Source organism: Ailuropoda melanoleuca, chromosome 2 (genome assembly GCF_002007445.2).
Source record: "Ailuropoda melanoleuca isolate Jingjing chromosome 2, ASM200744v2, whole genome shotgun sequence".
Taxonomy (NCBI): domain Eukaryota; kingdom Metazoa; phylum Chordata; class Mammalia; order Carnivora; family Ursidae; genus Ailuropoda; species Ailuropoda melanoleuca.
In genome coordinates this window covers 138,518,474-138,532,533 of record NC_048219.1, presented here as the reverse complement: position 1 = coordinate 138,532,533, position 14,060 = coordinate 138,518,474, and the positions used below count along the sequence as shown (strand labels likewise).

Genomic DNA, 14,060 nt, shown 5'->3' with positions numbered 1-14,060 from the left:
TCGAAAACAAACTCCCAATTTGAAAACCAGGCACACGTTGGGTGCCTGGGTGGCTCAGTTGGTTAAGCGTCTGCCTTTGGCTCAGGTCATGATCCCAGGGTCCTGGGCTTCTGCTCAGTGGGGAGTCTGCTTCTCCCTCTACACCCCCCCCCCACCTTGATATCTCTCTCTCAAATAAATAAATAAAATCTTAAAACAAAACCAGGCATAATTTATGATTGGTCAGAAAAATCTCTAATTACCCACAACCTTTTAGACACAATCTTTGATAACTGTCTGAGTTTTTCAATTCTAGGGCACAATGTAAAAAGCCTATAGCTCTGGTACTTTGAAATTGCGATGAATACCACTACAAATTCATGGAGTTATGAACCCAAGTTGGAGCTACCAGGATAGTGTTTTGTTTTGTTTAGTTTTTTAAATCTGAGAGCTGCTTACCTGGGTGAATTCACTTTGGGAAAACTGAGCTACACTTAGATGTAGGTTTCGGTACACTCTATTGTACTTCAATAAAAAGTTTATTAAAAATAATAAATCTAAAACAAAACTTTACTTCTCTACCCCCACTTCTCTCAAAACTTAGTAAATATTATCCCTGTCCAAATTTGTCAAGGCTGAAAACTTGGAATCATCTTTGGTTGCATTCTCCTTCATAGCCATTATCCAAACCATTAAAAGTCAGTTTGGCACTGACTTAATTTTAGCTTAAAAAAAGTTCTCACCATCTTTACCATTATTATCATTTCTTATCTGGAATACTGCAATAGCTTCCTAATTGGTTTCTCTACTTTTACTTAGTCCTCTATTATCTATTCTCCATAGAATAACCTGAGTGGAGTGACCCTTTATTTTTTATTTTTATTTTTTTAAGAATTTATTTATTTATTTATTTGACAGAGATAGAGACAGCCAGTGAGAGAGGGAACACAAGCAGGGGGAGTGGGAGAGGAAGAAGCAGGCTCATAGCAGAGGAGCCTGATGTGGGGCTTGATCCCATAACGCCAGGATCACGCCCTGAGCCGAAGGCAGACGCTTAACCGCCGTGCCACCCAGGCGCCCCGTGGAGTGACCCTTTAAAAGCACAATTTACCGCTTCATTCCTCTGCCTAATATTTTCTGACGTATATCACATTTAATCAGAATGTCTTTCCACGGATTTTAAGAACCTAAACCAGCGCTGTCCAACAGAAATATGAGCCACATTTATAGGTTTTAAATTTTTAGTAGCCACATTTAAAAAAAAAAAGGTTAATTTAAGTAGTATATTTTATTTAACTCAGTATGTCCAAAATATTACTTCAACAAATAATCAACATAAAAATGTGATGAGATATTTCCCATTCTTTTTTGGGTACTAAGTCTTAGAAATCCAGTGTTTATCAACTCAAAATAGCCATATTTCAAGTGCTCAACAATAACTACATGTGGCTCACAGCTACCGTACTGGATAGCACAGCTCTAAATATTTTAGCCCCTATTGACCTCTACAACTTCATCTAACATTCTTCTCAAATTTGCTTTAGACACACATGTTCCAGCTGTTCTTCAAGCATTCCAGGCTGCCTGGGTGGCTCAGCTGGTTAAGCATTTGCCTTCGGCTCAGGTCATGATCCCAGGGTCCTGGGATCAAGCCCCACGTCCGGCTCCCAGTTCAGTGGGAAGCCTGCTTCTCCCTCTCCCTCTGTCCCTCCTCCCTGCTTGTGCTCTCTGTCCAATAAATAAATAAAATCTTAAAAACAAAAAACAAACATCCCAAAGCCTAGCCCTTCATCAGGTCTTCCACATTGTTGTCTCCTTCGTGTGGGATGCTCTTACCCCAGATCTTCACTTGGTTCATTCCTTCACTTAAGTCATTGCTGAAGTATCCTCTCCACAAAGAAACCATCCCTGACCAGTTGAACAAAGGAGCAGCCCCTGTCCTCCAAAACTTTATATCCCCTTACCTGCTTTATTTTTCTTCCCTGCACTTATTGATAATTTATTATAAATTCAAGTTTTTGTATCTATTCTTCTTACTAGAATATAAGCTCCATGATGTGATAACCTTTTCAGTTTTGCTCCCCTCTTAATTCCTAGTGCTTCAAACAGCGCTTGGCTATGGTAAGAAACTGGTATTTAATAAACACATGAATACACACGAAAGGGTAGGCATGTGTGAGAACACAGTTCTGTAACACTGTAACAACAACAAAAAGGAAACATCCAAAATATCCCACAATGAGAGAACAGCTGAATAAATTCTAGTATATACATGCTATTTAATATTATATACCAGTTTAAAAAGTCTACATAACTCTATCCAAAAGCCTATTACTTAGTTGAAAAGAAAAAAAAAAAGCAATTTGCACCTAAGTATTGTGTTTACACTCTAAAATAATACTCTACTTCTACAGTTACATAGCAAAACTGACAGCACTCAGCAGAGGGACTGGGAGTAGGGATGGAAGTCAGTGGGAGTCTTCAGCTTTAAATATAAGGTTTGAATTTTTGCAATGAGAAAATATTCACGCATTAGTTTCCCAATTTAAAACTAATAAAATGTAAAGATATATCTGCATAATGAAATAAAATAGTAGGAAACACATGATAATACTAAAAGCCTATCTCTAAATTAAAGGGTCATATGCGATTTTTTTTAGTTTCTCATTTCCCAAGTTTTCTACAGACCTGTAAAAGAAACTTTCAAAAGAGCACTCAAGTTTTCATGTATTTTTTAAGTGTCTCACTTTCATGATTATTACTGCTGTTTAAAATTTAAATCTAGAGGGGCGCCTGGGTGGCACAGCGGTTGGGCGTCTGCCTTCGGCTCAGGGCGTAATCCCGGCGTTGTGGGATCGAGTCCCACATCAGGCTCTTCCGCTATGAGCCTGCTTCTTCCTCTCCCACTCCCCCCGCTTGTGTTCCCTCTCTCGCTGGCTGTCTCTATCTCTGTCGAATAAATAAATAAAATCTTTAAAAAAAAAATTTAAATCTAGAAGATCTTAGGAAATTATTTTTCTTTTCCACAAAACTGTGTACTCCTCCCCCAATGGAAACTAGGAAAAGGACATGTGAATATTTATCCAAACTGGATATTAAATAATTTTTCAGGTTCATGAATGAATGAATGAATAAATAAATAAAGGAAATAAACACATTTGTCTTCATGAAGAAATTTATTATTCCTATTTGTCAGAAGTAAATTAGAAAGTAGAAAACAGGGGCACCTGGGTGGCTCAGTTGGTTAAGCCTCCGACTCCTGGTTTTGGTTCAGATCATGATCTCAGTGTCGTGACATCAAGCCCCATGGGACTCTGTGCTTGGCAGGGAGTCCGCTTGAGATTCTCTTTCTCCCTCTCCCTCTGCCCCTCCCCCGACATGCACTCGCACATGCACACATTTTCTCTCAAGTTAATAAATCTTAAAAAAAAAAAAAAGTAAAAAATGGGGAAATATTTTCTACAAACGTGATGTGTTCATTTTTTACTGTAGAACAGTACTTAGAAATGGAGTGCCAGAACGACTCTTCACTGACTAGGACCATCCTAACTCACTGCAGAACATTAATCACCTGTGGCCCTATTTAAGTATCAGCACATATGACAACCAAAAAACCTCTCAAAGTCATTCTGCTCCCACCTTTGAGAACCAATACTATAGGGACCGTGCACCAATCAAAAGCACAAAATCCCCAAGGGAACATTAACAATTTATAAAAAGTGAAATTAAAAATATAAACCACATTAACAGTTTTGCTAAGCAACTTGGCATTACAAACCAACAACTTTGAATATATTCATATTCATTCTAACTTTTAACACTTTAGTAATTCAGTATCTTGGAATCTCTCTGAAGCCAATCATTTTAAATGAAATATTCTTTGATTTTGGTTTCATAGTAATTAGAAACAATCTACATGTCCAACATAACAGTTAAGTAAATTAAGAAATATTCATATGATGATCTATTACACTGTTTGTGAAAATGCAATTTTTAAAAATATGGAAAAAATGTTAAACGAAAAACATATGGTTAGAAAGATTTTAAGTATAAAAATATTTGGGGCACCTGGCTGGTTCAGTTAGAAGAGCATGTGATCTTGGGGTCATGAGTTTGAGCCCCATGTTGGATTACTAAAAACATAAACTTAAAAAAAAAAAAACTCAAATCTACCCTTTACCTTAAAAAAATTCATACATAGTCACTGAAGTGCTTTTTATAATAGTAAATAAAGAACAAACCAGTTGCACAGTAACAGAAATTGGTTAAATAAATGATTCTCTCATGAAATGGATGATATTCATTTAGTCACTGGAAATCATATTCTTACATGTTGAAATCAGAGATAACATTTTTCACCTAACAAAAATAAATACTGACCTCATACATTGTTGCCAACAGTAAAGGGGTAAATTGATACAATCCTTTGCCAATTTGACAACATACACTATTATAAGTGCATTAAATACCCTTTTTATTTAAAAAAAAAGATTTTATTTATTTATTTGACAGAGAGAGACAGCCAGTAAGAGAGGGAACACAAGCAGGGGAAGCGGGAGAGGAAACAGCAGGCTCCCAGCAGAGGAGCCCGATGTGGGGCTCGATCCCAGGACTCCGGGATCACACCCTGAGCCGAAGGCAGATGCTTAACGACTGAGCCACCCAGGTGCCCCCCCATTAAATACCCTTTGACTCAGTAACCCACACTAGAAATTTTATACATATCCCACACATTTGCAAAATAAGGTATGTACAAGGTTATTCAAGGTACCATTGTTTCTGTAGTTAAAAGACTGTAAATATAGGGGCGCCTGGGTGGCACAGCGTTAATTAAGCGTCTGCCTTTGGCTCAGGGCGTGATCCCAGCGTTACAGGATCGAGCCCCACATCAGGCTCTTCCGCTATGAGCCTGCTTCTTCCTCTCCTACTCCCCCTGCTTGTTCCCTCTCTCGCTGGCTGTCTCTATCTCTGTCGAATAAATAAATAAAATCTTTAAAAAAAAAAAAAAGACTGTAAATATAAATGTCCATAAAGGACAGATTACATAAATCATATTACATCCACACAATGTACAAGGCTATAAAAAGGAATGAGAAAGCAGTTTATGTACTGCTTGAAGTTTAAATTTTGTTTAGTTTATAAAAACTAAAAAGGCACAGATATGTGTATGGCATGCATTCTTTGAATATTTTTCAAAGAAGTAAAAAAAATACATATATATGTTTGCTTGTCTAATACAGAGGCAGCAGGTGGGAGAAATGTGTGGCTGGGGAGGATGGGTAAGAAGGTGGGGGGTTTTTTTTGTTTATTTTTTACTGTATAACCAACCTTCTATATCTTTTCAGTTTTATACCACATAAACATATTATTAAAAGTTACTACAAAAAATAAAATGCAAAAGAAAAACTATCAAAGACTACTCACGGATGAGAGGATATTCATAATATACTAAGTGAAAAAAGCTAGTAAAAACTCCCAACTTTATACATAAGAGATACATGTTAAAAAGAGGAGATGAAACCATTATGCTGAAGACTTGTATGTACCACCATGCTCAGTGCAGCATTATTTAAAACAGCCAAGACATGGAGACGACCTAAGTGTCCATCAACAGATGAATGGATTAAGAAAATGTGGTATATTTACATATATAATAGGATCCTATTCGGCCATAAAAAACAAGGAAATCTTGCAATTTGCAACAACATGGATGGACCTGGAGGGTGCTAAGTGAAGTCAGACAGAGAAAGACAAATACTGTATCATCTCACTTATATGCAGAATCCAAGAAAAAAGGTAAATAAAAAATATGTATGTATATACACACACCCTGCCCAAACTCACAGAAAAAGAAATCAGATTTTTAGGTACCAGAGCTGGGGAGAGAAGGTAGAGGAACTGAATAAAGATCATCAAAAGATACAAACCTCCAGCTGTAAGTATGTACTGAGGATGTAATGAACAATGTGATGGCTATAGTTAACTGCTGTATGGTATATCAGAAAGCTGCTGAGAATAAATCCTTAAAATTCTCATCAAAAGAAAAAAACATTTTCTTCCTTGCACCTATATCAGACAATGGATGTTAACAAAACTTATTTTCGTAATCATTTTCCAAAACATGTTAAGTCATATGCTGTACACTTTAAGCTTATACTGTGTAATATGTCAGTTACATTTCAATGTAAGTGAAAGACAGGATTTATACCAAAATACTGAGACTAATTATAAATTATGCAGCATTATTTACAATAGCCAAGACATGGAAACAACCCAAGTGTCCACTGATGGATGAATGAATAAAGAAAATGTGATATGTGTGCACACTCACATAGGAATATCATTCAGCCACAAAAAGAAGAAAATCCTGCAGTGCCTGGGTGGCTCAGTCAGCCGGGTGTCTGACTCTTGGTTTCAGCTAAGGTGATAGTCTCAGAGTCTTGAGATGGAACCCCGGGTCGGGCTCCACTCTCTAGAGATTCTTCCCCTCTCCCTCTCCACCCTCCTCTCTAAAATAAAGAAATAAAATCTTAAAAAAAAAAAAAAAAAATTTAAAAAAAAAAAAAAAAAAAAAGGAAATCCTATCATTTATGACACGTATGGACCTTGAGGATATTATACTAAGTGAAATAAGTTAGAGAAAGACAAATACCATATGATCTTACTTGTATGTACAATCTCAAAAAAAACAAAAACTAAACAAAAAACCTAAATTCATTTTGGGTCCTGGGGATGTGATGTACAGCATGCTGACTATAGTTAATAGCACTAGACTGTATATTTGAACGTTGCTAAGAGAGAAGATCTTAAAAGCTCTCATCACAAGAAAATATTTGAAACTATGTGAGGTGATGATTAGATTTAATGTGACCATTTTGCAATATTTACAAATATCAAATCATCATGTTGTACCTAAAATATAATATCAATTATATCCCCCCAAAATGAATAAAAGAAGCCACCCCCAAAGATTTACACCAAAATATTAACACTGATTATATTTAGGCATGAATTTAGGGATAATTTTTATGTTTTTGTTTTCCAAATTTTCTTCAACAGATACTAAGTTTATAATCACGAATATTTTTAAAGAAACACTAAGGGATGCTTGGGTGTCTCAGCTGGTTAAGCATCTCCCTCAGCTCATGTCATGATCCCAAGGACTAGGATCAAGTCCCCCATGGGGCTCCTTGCTCAGTGGGCAGTCTGCTTCTCCCTCTGCTTGCCACTCCCCCTGCGTGTCTGCTCTCTCTCTCTGATAAATAAATAAAATCTTAAAAAAAAAAATTAAAAAAAAAACACTAATAAAATGAGATAATGTTTTGCTTATCAAAATAGTAAAGATCTTTTAAAAGACTAACTCCCAAAACAGTATGCAGCTCCTCTGGAAATAATACGTGAAACTCTTAATTAAGTGTTTATATCTTAAACTGGTTTTCACCTTAAATCAGTAAAATTCACATACTAGGAATCTCTTGTAAGAAACTACCCGTTTAGAAAGCCTTCACGTATAAAGTTAGCTATCTTAGTGCTCTTTTTAGGAATATACAATCAGAAGCAACGTAGTCAATATTACAAAAAATGGTTAAATCATGGTCTCCGGTTGAACAAAATAGTTGTTAAAGTAATGCTATAAACTTGAGTAATTTGGAAAATGCTTATAAATTGTTTTTAAAAAAAGATACAAAACAGTATATGCATAAGCATTATAATCAACTACTTCTAAACCTCAAATTTAAGGATTTATAAAAAGAAAAACAATTTTAAAGTCATTATTGTGTTGGTTGTAAGACCAAGACAGTTTTTGCCTTACTGTACTTTATTCTTTTAATAAATATAATCGGTATTATAAAGAAAAAATTCATAATTAAAAATGTATATGCTTATAAATGATTACATTCAGGTTATACCATATAAGGATACTTTTCATAGGAATAGATTAAAATTAGTCTTCTTGAAGTAAATAAAAAATGCCTTAATTTCAAGAAAGATGACAGCAATTATTAAAAGCACTACAGAAATCTCAAGTACGTTATAGCTAATGAAAAACAATGATGACAAAAAAAGATGGCTCAACACTATGTCTCTAATATTCCTGAAATCAGATTTTGCCTAATCAGAAATATAGCACATAGTATTTCCTCTATAATTATGATTTCCTGGTATTACTCAATAATACCTAAAATCAAACATGAGAGAAACATCTGATCAATTTTTCACGTTTTTCAAGAAAAAGTAAACAAAATAATACTGAGATATACCAAAGATACAATTCGGGGAAAAATCAACTCTATGCAATTGTCAATAAAATAATTCATGAACTTCCTAATAGTATATAATGAAAGCTTTCAGAATAGTAGACTGCTTTGTTGAAAATTTGTTTAACCTGAGTTGCAGCTATTTCCATAAAATCCAGATATTAATTTTTCTTGAAAAACAAGCAAAAATAATGTGCTCCATTCCTGTACAGCAATCAACAGGGTCTGCCTCCAACTACAGCCTATTAGCTGTTACTATTTACTATCTACTTGGCCTCAGGAACTCATTTCACCTGCCTGACTCCTTCAGAGATTTTAGTGATACTTAACCTCACCTACTTTTTTCATAATGAAAATACTTTTTACATAATAAAGCTAACAGACTCACTGAAAAAGTTAGATCATATAAAAATGCCTAAAATCCTGATACTTAAGCTTTAACTTTTAAAATGTTCATGTATATTTTTTCTAAGCAGAAAGACAGTTGTTTCCAATGTTTACCAACAATATCATAGTTTTGTATGTCAATAATATATAAATATTTTAAAACAGTAAATGCTAGGATGTGTAAACTTCTGTAACAAATATATTTCATAAAAATGTAAGAAGTAACAAATTCATATGTAAAAAGTTTAATCTTGTAGTTTCATACCTGAAATAAATTCGATATTCATCTTAAAGTAACATGAAGGATGGGAAAGGGGCAGGACAAGGACATAGGCAACTAATTACTAAAACATATGGTAAAGGACATGGTATTTGCAATTAGGCAATAAATAATGCAGTGATTTATGACATTCAAAGAATTATTTAGAAGTTTCACACAGTATGAGGAAGTCAACAAAGTACTCAGTCTTCAAAAAGTAGACAGTAAATCTTTTAAACTATTAAGATTAGCAGGTCTTTGCCCTTTCTGATTCCCTTGGCTAATTCCTCTGTGTCCTTAAAGATTCAAATAGCCATGGTATACCCTCTGGAAACTTCACCTTGACTCTCTAAAGCTTAAATGATCCTCCTTTGTTGAATCTTATTTTCATCATCATAAACTTGTCCGTAAACTCCTCAAATTCAGAAACGTTGTATCTTCAACACCATGCACAGTGTCTGGCCCAGGACTACATTATCAAATGGAAATAATACTACTAAATCAAGGCATGAGCAGAACTAGACTCTGCCTAAACTTCAGTACCTTCCTCCTATATGTACTGCTTCTCACATGGAATATTGCTAATTTGTACCCGTAGTCAGTAAATTCTCCCAGAGCCTACCAGTCAGTAACCATCCTCTGAGTCGATTCCATGATTGAAACAGAACCTATTCCCTAGATCTAACTAATTGAGTTGCATTTTAATAATAAAATGTTTCTTTCCTTTCTTAATAAACAGAATTCATTACAAGAGGGAGCACCTTCAGTTCAGGACTAAGAAATAAAGATGAAGGGGCACCTGGGTGGCCCAGATAGTTCAACGTCTGCCTTTGGCTCAGGTCATGATCCCAGAGTTCTGGGATCAGCCCCACATCAGCTCCCTGCTCAGCAGGGAGTCTGCTTCTCCCTCTCCCTCTGCCCTTCCCCTTGCTTCTGTGCACGCTCTCTCTCACTCTCTCAAATAAATACAAATCTTTTAAAAATAAATAAATAAATAAATAAAGATGGAAAGTTCTCATCTGCTTAAGTTCAATAAAACAGTTAACAATTTTTACACAAGATTTCCACCTCTAAGTGCAAGCATATTACATTAAACTAATTAAAACCATAGATCTTGAAGATTACTTTCAAAGAAGGCAATGTGACATTCATACCAGCCTCTTCATCCTACCCCCAATATAGTTCAGAGATCAAATGAGAAACGAAAATAGACTGTTTCAAAAACATTTTAATGCATTTATGAATATATTGCTAATTAATTAAGCACAAAAGTTAACATTCTGAGGTATCAGAAAAGGCAACTATGCTCTTCCATATGGTGCCCCCCTCGCTTAATGTCTCTGTCACAAACCACTGTGGTGGTAGAAACATGAATAACTGTCTATAGGCACTTCCTAAATTCTTAAATCCTTTAGAAAACATAAAAAGAGAAAAGCTGTAATGTTGCCAAGTTCGGTGTTAAATAGAATATTACATACTTTCTAAAGATACAATATGAGAGCATAAAACTATGCTTTGTTAGTACCGAATTAAAAAAGCATGTACTAACTGGGAAACCCTGCTAATACTCTTAATATCGTACCTGCAATTATTCAAGTTTTTACAACGATAAATGTATACTACTGTCTCCAGAGACATACCTACACCATAAAATAGCAACATGTTAGCCAATGTAGTAATTCCTATATAAATTACAGACTTCTGAAGTTTGGAAGAACCTTAATCTGGTCCAATCTTCTGATTTTATAAATTTGACAAGAGGACTAAAGAATTGAAATGACTGGAGCAAGGTCATAAGTTGGAAAAAAAAAAAACACAAGAGTTTTCTGGTTAAGTACTTTAACAGCTTCACTGTAGAAAATAGCTTATTCACAAATATTCCAGATAACGGCTTATTTAATTTTACTTTCTACCTTATGACCATAATACAATGATATAGTTATGAATAAACCTTAAGCTAAAGATTATACATAAATAAGAGTACCTTAATATATAAAGAGGCTTCATTCACTTTAAAAAAAAAATCAATGACTTAAGGAATCATCATTCATGTTTTAAAAATAACCATTTTAATATTAAAAAAACTGATACCTATATTTACAGGTACAACCGCTTTCAAGAAGAGGTTGGTGATTCCTTTAAGGTACCTCTTAAAAGTGCAAAAGATTGCCTGTCTGGTACTGAAAGTACAAAGTCCCCAGTTACGGAAGTATCTCTGAGTATTTACACAATACTGCCTGAAATAAATTTCAAGCTGCAAGACTTGCCCCACAGAAATAAAAATACAGAGTTCTTACAGAAACAGTGTATGCATTAAACCAGGGTAAAACCACCGACACTTAAATAAAAAAAATAAAAGCTCGGTGCTAATATTAAAGCCAAAAAAAAGTGAAGTAACACAAAGCAGCAGAAACCTGAAACAAACTCTTCAAATCACTTGAATTCATTATCTATGGACTCCTAATACATGTGACAAGTTAGACATCTTACTATATTAGAATACTACAACTAATACATTATAATTCTATTGAAATACCCTATTAGTAAAAAATAAATAAGGGAAAACATCAACATCTATTTCTTAAAAGCGCAACACTGGAAGAATTAATTGCTAATGAGTCACACTACTGATGACTAGCTCATACTATTATGAATGGCTACCAAGTTTCTTTTGCATGCAGAATGGATGTTGCCTGATAGAAAACCTAATTTAAAATATGCAAAATATCAAAAGGACAAAAGCTTTACTCAGAGGCCACTGATAACTGCAAGGCCACAATAATAAGCACCAAAAATGAAAGGCCTTTAATAAGTCACAATAAACGTAATGTATGTTCTTTACTTCACTCATAGGAGAACCGCAGACTTCTTAGTGAAAGCCAATTTTACACAGAATTTTAACAAACCTGATGATTTATTTTTGAAGCCCACAGCTGGTTATAGACCGCAATAAAAATATTTTATAGATGAAGGAACTGAGGTTCAGAAAGATGGTTGAATTAGAAACAAAACCAATTTTCTAAACTAGGAAGCTTGCATACTTGTACACTCCTGACAGCAGGGGAAGGCAACCCTGACTACAGGCTGCAAAGACAAAAAAAAAAAACAAAACCTTAAAAAGCACACACACACACAGCACAGAATCCTACAAGACCCTTTGGGATTTCAGGGCACCTATAATTCTGAATAATAAAACCTTACACGATGTAAAACGAACTCTAAGAGAAAAGTAATTTATTATAGAAATAATCCTATCTAAAATGGTTAAAATAAAAAAGGGGGGAAACGGGTAAATTTTCTGATACCTAAAAAATATGACAGAAGCAGCCATTCTAGATTCTGTGGCTTTTCTGGATTTTACCGCACTATTTCGAAAATGTTCATACACCTCCTCACCCATCATTTTTACGAACCGGCAAATTACTTTTTATTTATTATTATTATTATTATTATATATACGGACACACGCACACATATTTTCCCCTCCATCTGGTTTTAGCTACTAAAAGTTAACGGACCCCCAAAAGTCCAGAACATTTCATTGTTTCTTGGTCTTATTTGTCATCACTACTGCAAAAGCTTGGTCCTGAACAGAAAGTACTGCTGTAGAAATGAATTAAATCAACGTACAAAATGGTGCTTCTATAACATTTCCAAAATGACTGGGAGTTCTCCATTCCCGCAGACCTCGACTTAGCTCCTTAAAAGACTAAAGATGAGCCAAATTCGCACACTTCCCCCAAGGCATATGGAGCTCTGAAGCCATGGCCTTCCTCCTAAAGAGTAATTATCTTCTCCTAAAAGGCCTGCGCTGCTCACAGCTCCTCGGAAACGTGGGTGAACTTCGAGACAGCCCTGGGATGAAAAGGGAAGAGCCTGGATTTCAGTTTTAGTCAAAAGGCCTGTATCACTTAAGTATGTACGATAGCCGCTGTCTGTGAGACGAAAAGGTCGGAGCAGAAGGAAAGCCTGTTTTCAGTCTAATCTTAAACCCTGTGATCCAGGCTCCTCGCCCGCAAGTCTCCAACCCTAACCTGACAGGACATCAGGTTACTCCTTCCCCACCAATTCTCCCACCTACCCCGCATTAGCGATTAGTCTTACGATTTTGAAGCATCAAAAATCACCCTTGTTCCCTAGAGTTCAGGCCGCCGCCGCTGCCGCCATATTACAGCTTGTGCGGCAAAATGCGTCAGGGAGGGAGGTGTGCGCCCAAGTGAGAGGGCGGGGGCTGGGAAGGGGAGGACCGCTTCCCAGACCTGGGAGGCGCGGCTGGAGGCCCTCTCCTGCTGCAACAGCTGCAAAGCCAGAGCCAAGGTCCTTGGCGGTGGCTCGTTCAGGAACCAGGCAGCCCAGATACCTCGAGGCGAAGACGGTTGACTCCGCCGGGCCTAACACGTCGGCTCCGCCCCTCGGGCTCTTCCCGCTCTCGTACCCCGGGACTGCTGCAAAGGACGCCACCGAAACAACACGGGCTTCGCGCCACCTACTTGCTCCTGTAGTCTTCACTTCCCGGGGTCCGGTCCTTTAAAGCGCTTCAAATCTACCGCCGCCAGAAAAGGCGCTAAAGCCCACTAACCGCCTCCCTCCCCCACAACCCAGTCCCGGCGTGGAGGGAAAGCGTCGCTCAGGAACTACGTCACCCGTTGGTCGCGTCTCCTGGTGTTCTCTTGCTTGCGTCACCTAGGCTCTCCCTGGAATTCTAGGATTTTGGTTATCTGTTAAATACCTAGTTCATAAGTGGTAAATGCTTTTGCTGTGAGTTGATTGGGAACGTTTGTAATCGTCAAAATGCTATATTTTTCGTGAAATGAAGTGCTTCATTCAGTAAACATTTATTCATCCTCTGCCAGAGTATTGGGAAGGAAGCCCTACCTTTAAGGAGCTTCCAGTTCAGCTTCCAGTTAACGCTGTGACACAAGTTTTAAAAGACAGAAACGAACAAAGTGCTAATTGAGGAAAAGAGGAAATTACATAGGGCATTGACGCTCTCTCTCTTTAAAATTCTCACAGCAACACCATGATATAGGTTATTAATGCTTGTTTTACAGACAAGGAAATCGAGGCTCAGGGAGAATAAGTGCCTCCTCCCCCCTAAATACACTGTTCCTAAATACCAAAGCAGATCTTTGACTCCAAAAATCCAGAGCTCTCTAGGTAAAATAGGACATATATTG

General features: G+C 36.6%; 1 protein-coding gene across 6 annotated transcripts in view; it reads right to left on the bottom strand.

Moving 5' to 3' along the window:
- The window catches only part of PPIG (peptidylprolyl isomerase G), a 44,854-nt gene extending 31,328 nt beyond the window's left edge, over positions 1-13,526 (bottom strand). The window contains exon 1 of one of the 6 annotated variants that reach the window (XM_011221370.3): positions 13,374-13,526. The gene's annotated coding sequence lies outside the window, so the exon portion shown is untranslated. Of the gene's footprint in view, positions 1-12,513; positions 12,739-12,964; positions 13,098-13,142 lie in introns of those variants that run through there. The other 5 variants (XM_034654705.1, XM_011221371.3, XM_011221369.3 and 2 more) reach the window with 5 other exon arrangements.
- Positions 13,527-14,060: the final 534 nt, after the last annotated feature.